Here is an 8,443-nt window from a genome sequence, read left to right on the forward strand (position 1 = left end):
TCTGGACTCTCATGCTGAAGGCTAATACATGACACACGTCCAGGTTCCAGGCTTTTTTGAATGTTCTCTGGAAACCTACAGCTGATTTTGCGTTTCTGCAGGCCAGTTAGCTGGATTTGCAACAGGTACACATGGTGTAGTCCATTCCTCACACTTTCCTGTTGTGTTTGGGTTGTTATCTTTGGATATCAATGTTTTTGTTCCTGCTGCAGCTGTAAGTACTTGATGTGTCTGGTTAGCTGTGGTTGGACATTCATTGTTCGAGCAACTGAACTGTCTGAACTTAAGGAGATAAAGTATAGATTTAACCGAGACCACAATCAGCAGTGTAGTCAAACACACTCCCCTTCAGGGCTTATTAAACAAAATCTCTAACAGGAGAGGTGTTCCTGACTTCTTCAAGTGTGTTTATCTTGAGCCTTGGGAACCAAACACCTGCTTATATTATCCAGTAGGACATATTAAGAGAACTGGAGCTTTGATTGCGATAACATCAGTAAGTAGATAATCTACCTCTTCACTTTTCCGCACTAATTGCAAAACACTTCTGTTTCCGCTGCTCTCTGTGGCCTTCCATGCTTTCCCCTTCCTACTGGATTGGCTATATTGATCTTAAATATGGCCAGAGAGTATGCATTCAAGCTATTTATTGATATCAGCTGACAGCAATCGTTCTGATAGACAGATCAGATGCCATGATACTGCTTTGAAGTCATCCAACAGCAGATCTGAGGCGACATGATTACATCCAGAATCATATACAGAAATTCAAATTGTATTAAGAAATATAGAGTGAGACAAGACGTCCTATTTGGTTAGAAATGGACTCAGCAGAAAAGCCAGAGAGGCCTGGCACTGTGTCTCGCTGGATGAAACATTACGCATTTCAAAGGGCTTCAGCAGGACACCCATAACAAGGATGATAACAGAGTTTAATAAGACTTTTCAGCGATTTCCACAAGTGCTATCCAACATCGAGGGTTAGGTAATAAGATCGAAGAGTTTGCTGATTCCAGCTTGCCTTGTCATGGAGAATTAAATCACACTATCTCCTAAATCTATTTTCCCACCGACTCAGTGGGTTGCTTCAAAGAGCGTTAAATTAGCAATGCCACTTTTCAACACTTGTTAGTCAAGATTTTTATTCAAATGTCCTGAGGTTTCAATACTCTTAAAACAAATGGATTAGAGGACTTGAGGTTTACAATTTCTCCTAACGCATTTTTTTCTTCCACAAATCAAGTGCTTTATTGCAAACGGTTTCCCTCTTTATTTACAGATATTGACTTTTCATAAACTATTCCTATAAAAACATAATATAAAGAAATATAATAAAATAATATAATGAAATCTTATTTAAACTGCACAAAAAGGATTTGACCTTACCAAGCAGAAATTTGTTTTATATATATTTGACAGACTGTAGGTTTGAGTTTAACACAAGCTCAAGGCACTTTCTATGATTTGTTCAACAATGTAATGCGTCAGTAGGTCCATCATTCATGATTCTTTAGGACACATTAAACTGTTGACGACATTAAACATCATCACACCAAACATGAAATCCAATCCACTCACTAGTTTACCTTTGCAATGTGTTTTGCTTTAATACTCATTATTACTAACTTTACGAGAGGAAAGACTTTTGAACTAAAGGTGAACGCTTAATTCCAAAACTGAATTGGAGGTTAGCAAACTACATGTTGGAAACCTCGTAGTGAATTCATGTGACCATGATGGCCTTTGTTTATAGGCTTCTATCTTTTTGCTTCTGCTGATCATATTTTGTCTTAAAAGGGTGTGTCCCACAATATATTGGTGCACTTTTGAGCTGCTGGTAGATGGATTCTGTTACTCAACTGTTGACCAGGTTAGCTGCTTTCCCTACTTCCATTCCTTATTATATATATAAGAATAAACATAAAAAGACACTTACCCAAGAGTAGATTTATTGCATGGATATAACTTTCTGATTCTTATATCTGGACCCTACAACCCTACCCTATGACTTTCTGTCTTCCTTTTACAGAATCAACTCTGCTCCAAGGGAGTAATCCATAATTCTAGAAATGATGGGATTAAAACCTTGAGATTACCAGATGGAGACGGATCACATCTTAGATTCCTAAATGAATTAATCCCTTAATACAGTGCTACTCTGCTCCAACTTCTGAGCTCCAGGATGAAAAAAAAAATCATCAATAAGAGGCATGTAAAGCAAAGTGACAGATGTTCCAATGGTAGATGTTTCTGCAGGACAGATGGACAAGATTAGGCTTGTTAAAATAAAAGATGGATTGTCAGCAATTTTTGGAAAAAGAACCCCCCCCAAAAAAAAAAAAGAAAAAGAAAAAAGAAAAAAACAGCTGGACCACATGGACGAACATATGGATGTCGAAGAAGGATTGGATCAAACATGATCCACATCCATCCACTTCTTGCTGCTTCCACAATGTGGTTATATCAGATGTTAAGGGTAGCCGGGGTTAAATAACATCCGACTGACGGTAAACTCTTTCTTTTATGTTTTTTTTTTTTTTTTTATCTTAGGAGGTACCTATACAGTGATTTCGCACAGTCTTTAAAATGTTTTCAGGTTGTTCTATTCATTTCTTCAGTGTCAAAATTATTTCACAGAGCACTTTTTCAGGCACGAACCGTCATACTACGGAGTAGCCGCACACATTTCCATGTCATAGTACGTGTCACTCATCTGCATTTTTCAGTGTGAGTTGAAGTTACGCAGTGACCTGAGCAACATCTTGTTCAGTGGGGGCAGGAGGAGATCATTACACATCAGTACACCTGCTGGGCTGTGTTGACAGTGCCTCTTTGGAAGTGACGAATAGTGAGAGAAGCGGCAAACGAGAGACGAACACACCCTCATCTTTGACTCCCGTCCCCCTCTGCTCTGCTTTTTCCCCTCCCTCTAGCCTCATATACCACCATCTTATATTCCCAGTCCCTCAGCTTGTATTAACTGACAGGCTGGATCCACAAGGTTGCACACTTCTGTAGTGTGAAATGTATGTCATCATGTGGAGTGATGTGCAGCTGTGAACTTTGGGTAATTGCTGCGATACGTGAACACATCACCCAGTTCAACTGCACATGTAGTTGAGGAGAAAACGGTCGGAGTGCATAAGGTGATGAAGACGTCCCATTAATATATAAATATACCCAAACCCCATTCCTGTCTTCTGCCTCGTCAAACCTGATCATCCTGACACATGTTAAGGCAGTTTAATGAGATCTCGCAACTCATGGACAGAGGAAATGGGACATTGTGAGACACTGAGTACACTAATCCCCTGCAAGACAGCAGGACAGAATGATTGTGCAACGCTGGAAGACACGGCCACATGCTGTCAGCATCATTTTGCGGTGAGCGTTTTGACTGGACGAGGAAGACGGAAGTGACAGAAATCACTGAGGTGATAGCGGCTGATTGGAGCAGCCTGGAGGGAGAGAAATGCTGAGATTAGGGACGAATTAATGAACATTTTAAGTTAATGATGGACTGAAAGGGATGAATAGAGAGAATGGACAAGGATAGATAGTGATGGACAGAAAAAGAGAGAGAGGAGAAGGAGGAGGAGGGGGGTGTGAGACAAAGACTGTCAGGGAAGGAACGAGGAGGAAATGCAGACGGGCATGTTTCTATGGGCGCACAGGAAAGATTTGGGGTGAGGGAATCTTGCATCATCACAGCGGGCCAATGAAAAGGCTCGGTTAAAATGTTCAAAGGGAGTGTCCTAGCAACAGCGGAGTAAATACCATAGCAGCCACCATTCCATCTTAGCCCGGAAAAAAAAATCTACACACACACATAGACACACACTGATTAACACAATCATGAACGAGAGCACAATCAGATTAGCTGTTCTAGTGCAACTTGTTGTTTGTTCATATATGTAAATTTATGTATAATCTACATGTTTTGATGTTCTCTATAAAAACATTTCAATATTAAGAGATCACTCGGTGCGTGTGTGAGTGTGTTAAATTACAGTAATGTATCCTAATGATATTCTCCATAGACAGCGTTACATATGACAGTGTAACATTATAAACAAATGCAGGGGCATATGTACACATTGTACATTTATCAACACATATTATGACCGTTTGGCACGTTTCATTGTCATTGTCACATGTATGTGTCTCCACATACACCACATAATAATCTATATATATTTCTGTGTGTAGCCCATGTATAGCTATACATACAGGAAATGCAAACATATTGTATGTCATTTGTGTGTGTGTGTGTGTGTGTCATGAAAGTCAGCATGACAGTAAATCATCAGTTAATCTACTCATATGGATTATAACCTGAGTCAGTAGATTACAGTGGCCATATCCTTCAATTGCACACTTCTCCTGCCTGTTTCTGTCTCCCTCCCACCTGCCCATGCACACACAGCACTTCATCATACCTTCTCTTTCCACCTTTCTGTGTCCAATCTCCATCCACAGCATTCTCTCATTCTCGCTCCCGCTGCACACACAAAGAAGACCTGCAGAATTATATGATCTCATCGCAGGTATAACTTCACCCTCTCTGCACTGCTCTGCTCTCCCTCTCCATCGAACAACCCCATGCATCCCCTTTCCACCATCAGACCTTTTTTTTTTTTTTTTTTTTTTTAACCTCATTTGAAAGAACTCCTGAAAAGCCTGGGCCCTCATTCATTCATCCCTCCATTCAGTTTTTTTCCTCCCTCCCTCTTTCATTCCCTCCTCCCTGTTTTCCACTCCAGTCGCATGCACCCACCCCTTCTGATCAGCGGTGTAATCTGGGGCTATTGTTTTTAGCAGGCTATGTGCAGAGGCAGCATGCACAAGCGCGCACACACGGACCTCAAACACCTACCTCACTGGATAAAACTGTATCACACCTTTTCTACTGACGCTGACAATTTCTGATGCATGCGTGTACAATATTGGAGCTGAAGAGGCAACGAGTCAGCTTTGACATGCAATTTATCCACATTGTCCACATCACTCCAATGCATCAGTGGTGATGCATGTGCTGTGATGGTTCTAGGTCGCATATGTCCGGGATGACCAAACAATCATCCATCACTGTAAACATGCACACTTAAAATTACGTCTGCATGTGCGTAGTTCCTGGTGTATTCTTGCTAACACAGAGGAAGAATGAATCCTTGATGAGGTGTGTGTATGTGTGTGTCACTGTGACTGTGGCAGTGACCGTGCCACTCCGTCTAAACACTGCAGTGAAAAAGAACAAGCTCCAGTTGACCAACCCCACCGGGTTTTGACGTGGTCGGGCCAAATTCAATGCTTCCGCCCCACAGGTGGGACACTGAACCACTCTAGTCCTCCACATCCGCTCCATCTACCGACAGCTGAAATCACCGGCCGCCCTCCAGCCTCCGTCTAACCCTCATCCATCCTCCCTCCTCTCCTCCTCAGCCTCCATCTCCAGCTTGTCTCTTTTTTATGTACATGGTGGAACGAGCTGGACCTTTCCTGCTAAACAGATGAAGTGATTTAAATAAGAATAAAAAGGAGAAAGGAGTGTCAGCACCACTTACCGGCTGGGCGTGCAGGAGGGGAAGATGATGCCTCTGACTCTGCTCTTCCTTCCTTCTCTCTGGACCGGGGTGAATCAGAGATGGATGCAGGGAACAAAAGAGAAGGACAAAGGGCAAAAAAGTAGGCAAAATGCGGAAACCGGGAGCTGAAAGCTAGTGAGAAAACGAGAGGCAGGGGATGCAAAAAAATAAAAGGAAAAAGTCCCCGTGTTGCTTTTCTCTCTCTTGGTCCGTGAGGATCCTTTATTCTTGTGAGCCAGAGGGCTGTGGATTCACCTAAACACTGAGCACACGCACTGCCTCACGCCACATAGCCCTCCCTCTTCCTCCCTCTCTCCCTCTCCGCACTCAAGACAGCAGCTGTTGGTCTATGAGAAATAGAACACTATGTCCCCCTCCTTCTCCCCTTCTCCTCCTACCTCACTCACTCACAAAGACCCCCACCACACACACACACACACACACACAAAGACACACACAGTCACATTCACCATGTCCTCACAACACCCCCCTCCCCCTTTTACATCTCCCACTTGCCTGCTGGTAATAAGAGGAGGGGGCTTCTGTTGCTCTGTGTGTTTATATGTGTGGTTCAGAGTTGCATTGTGTTTGACATTGTTTCGGCAGCACAGTGACTTTTTCTGTCCACACGGTGTGAAAGTGAATCATGGTGAGTAATGATGTGCACTGAGGTATTTTTGCAAACTGTGTGGGTGACTGCTGAGCATCGCTTGCCACTGTGCGGCAGAGAGGAAGGAAATTAACATTATTTGTGGCTATGAGCAGCATGAGAGTGTTTATATGTACTGCAAGGAGGAACTATACGCATAAATGCACTGATAATTATCGGATGGTGTGTTTGTTTTTTTTTTTTTTTTTGCATGTTTGTGTATGTGCGTGCGTGCGCACACATGTGCATGTGTGTCTGTGTGTATGTGTGTGTGTGTAACCCTTTCCCTCTCTGTCTTTGTCATAATAGAAATGATTTGAGTTGGTGAAAACTCCTATTGAAGGGATTCTTACTTCAGGGTCATAGCGTGGACAGAGGGGTCAAGGTTAAATGAGCCATCACTAAATTGTCATTTTGTATGTGTGTGTGTGTGTGTGTGTGCATGGTTAGCGAGCGTCTAGGGGCAGAATGTTTATTGTGTGGTGGTGTTGTACAAGTGGTATGTAGGGCTGAAGACCACATGCTGCCAAACCACATTCTTCTATAGTTTGTATCTGGGCCAATTGTAGGAAAGAGTCAAGTTAGTGTGACCTGGTGACCTTTCAAAAATGAGGTTACACGAGAGAGAGGAGTCCTGTCGAGCTTTTTGCAGCCATGCCGATGGGTTAAAGCGGGACATGTCATCTGACTATAACAAGTTTGCAATCAGAGGCTGTTAGACTCTTAACTGTAGCGTTAGCATCACCTTATATTCTCCCCTATCATATATCGTTGATAAGTTGGAAAAAAAAAAAAACACTGTTCACATGAGTTAAATTTTTGCATGCCGTGTCAAAAGTAATTCCACTTCTTGTAGTCTGGAAAAAAAATATATCCAAAAAAACAAGTCGCTATCGAAGTGTGTCTGTAGTCAACAATGGCCTAATACAGCATGAGATGAGCACAGACGAGCTGCAATGTGGTTCCAGTCAGTCACGAGGATGTACCAGGGACAGACAGACAGTTGGTCTGTGTGATTTGACTAGCTGCTAGTAGCTAAACACCGCTGAGCATTGCTTTGGAGGTAGTAGTTAGCTAAATGTGTCACACTAACGTTTTTGGGTTGTTTGGTTTTTTTTTTTCTTTTCTTTTTTTTACTCACATTAAAAAAAAAAAAAAAAAAAAGATTTGCAATTTCAGTCCAGGTAGCATGATGTTGGTAGTCTGACACAGAGGCAACAGACTGTTGCTCTAAACTGTCTGTCTGTTTTCTCACAAAAATGAAATATAGAGGAGAAGTCCAATGTCTAACATGGACCTTCCTGTTTTTGTGGTTGGGCTCAAGAAGTTGATCTGATTGCAACTTTCACATCTCCAAACTGCGCCCGACATTACTAAACAGACAGACAGACAGACATTTGATTTCATTTTTGCTTCAGCCGTCATGTGGTAATGCATCATTAACTCCATAGCGACAGTTGCGTAATGCAAGTAAGAAAAGTAAGCAGAATCAAATTAAATAGCATGCAAACAGAGAAGTACAGCATATCTCAGGGACATACCGAGCAAACATTCAAATGGTCTGACTTAAGAACTGAACTTCATATATCAGATTGCACCTGTCTCGTGTAGCAGCTCAGAGAGTGGGGAGGACACGCTGCCCTTTCTTGCTGGCATCTGAGCACCACAAAGAAGGATGCAAGTAAACAAGGTGAAAGAAAAGAAGGAGAAATGAAAACAAGACTGAATCACCTTAAAACTTTCTAACTCGTTTACAGTAACTGGGACAAGTTTTTCCCTCCAGGCTGATGTCAGATTATGCTAAGGAACCGAGGAGAAGCTAAATTGGGGAGTTTTTCTCTAAAATGCTTGTAGAGTGGGAGGTTTATCATAAAGCTGATGTGAGACACATTATAATGATGATGCACACCTCACCTCAGTCTGTTATGATATTTTGTTCAGTTAATGCATCTGGCTGTTGAAATGTGAAATGAGCTTCCCACCTCAGTCAGGTGACGCAGCCAGAAGCTCTCTAATCATCTCTTGAAGACAGCGTACTGCGTGTTTTGCTATGCAAGCTGTTTGTCTTATCCAGCACATCTCCAGAGACATATTTTCTATATACATTTTAAATGTAAAGCGCAACAAAAAAAGACAATTTGCATTCATATGATGGATGAATCGGTGCTGTTGCTGCCCACCAGCATGTATTTTTATATCAGACTGCAGC

The 8,443-nt window shown here is 42.1% G+C and overlaps 1 protein-coding gene across 1 annotated transcript in view; it reads right to left on the minus strand.

Annotated features, from left to right (window-relative positions):
- Positions 1-5,812, minus strand: part of fam49al (family with sequence similarity 49 member A, like) — a 30,111-nt gene extending 24,299 nt beyond the window's left edge. Inside the window, exon 1 of the mRNA XM_029513388.1 lies at positions 5,565-5,812. The gene's annotated coding sequence lies outside the window, so the exon portion shown is untranslated. The remainder of the gene's footprint in view (positions 1-5,564) is intronic.
- Positions 5,813-8,443: the final 2,631 nt, after the last annotated feature.

Source organism: Echeneis naucrates, chromosome 11 (genome assembly GCF_900963305.1).
Source record: "Echeneis naucrates chromosome 11, fEcheNa1.1, whole genome shotgun sequence".
Lineage (NCBI taxonomy): Eukaryota > Metazoa > Chordata > Actinopteri > Carangiformes > Echeneidae > Echeneis > Echeneis naucrates.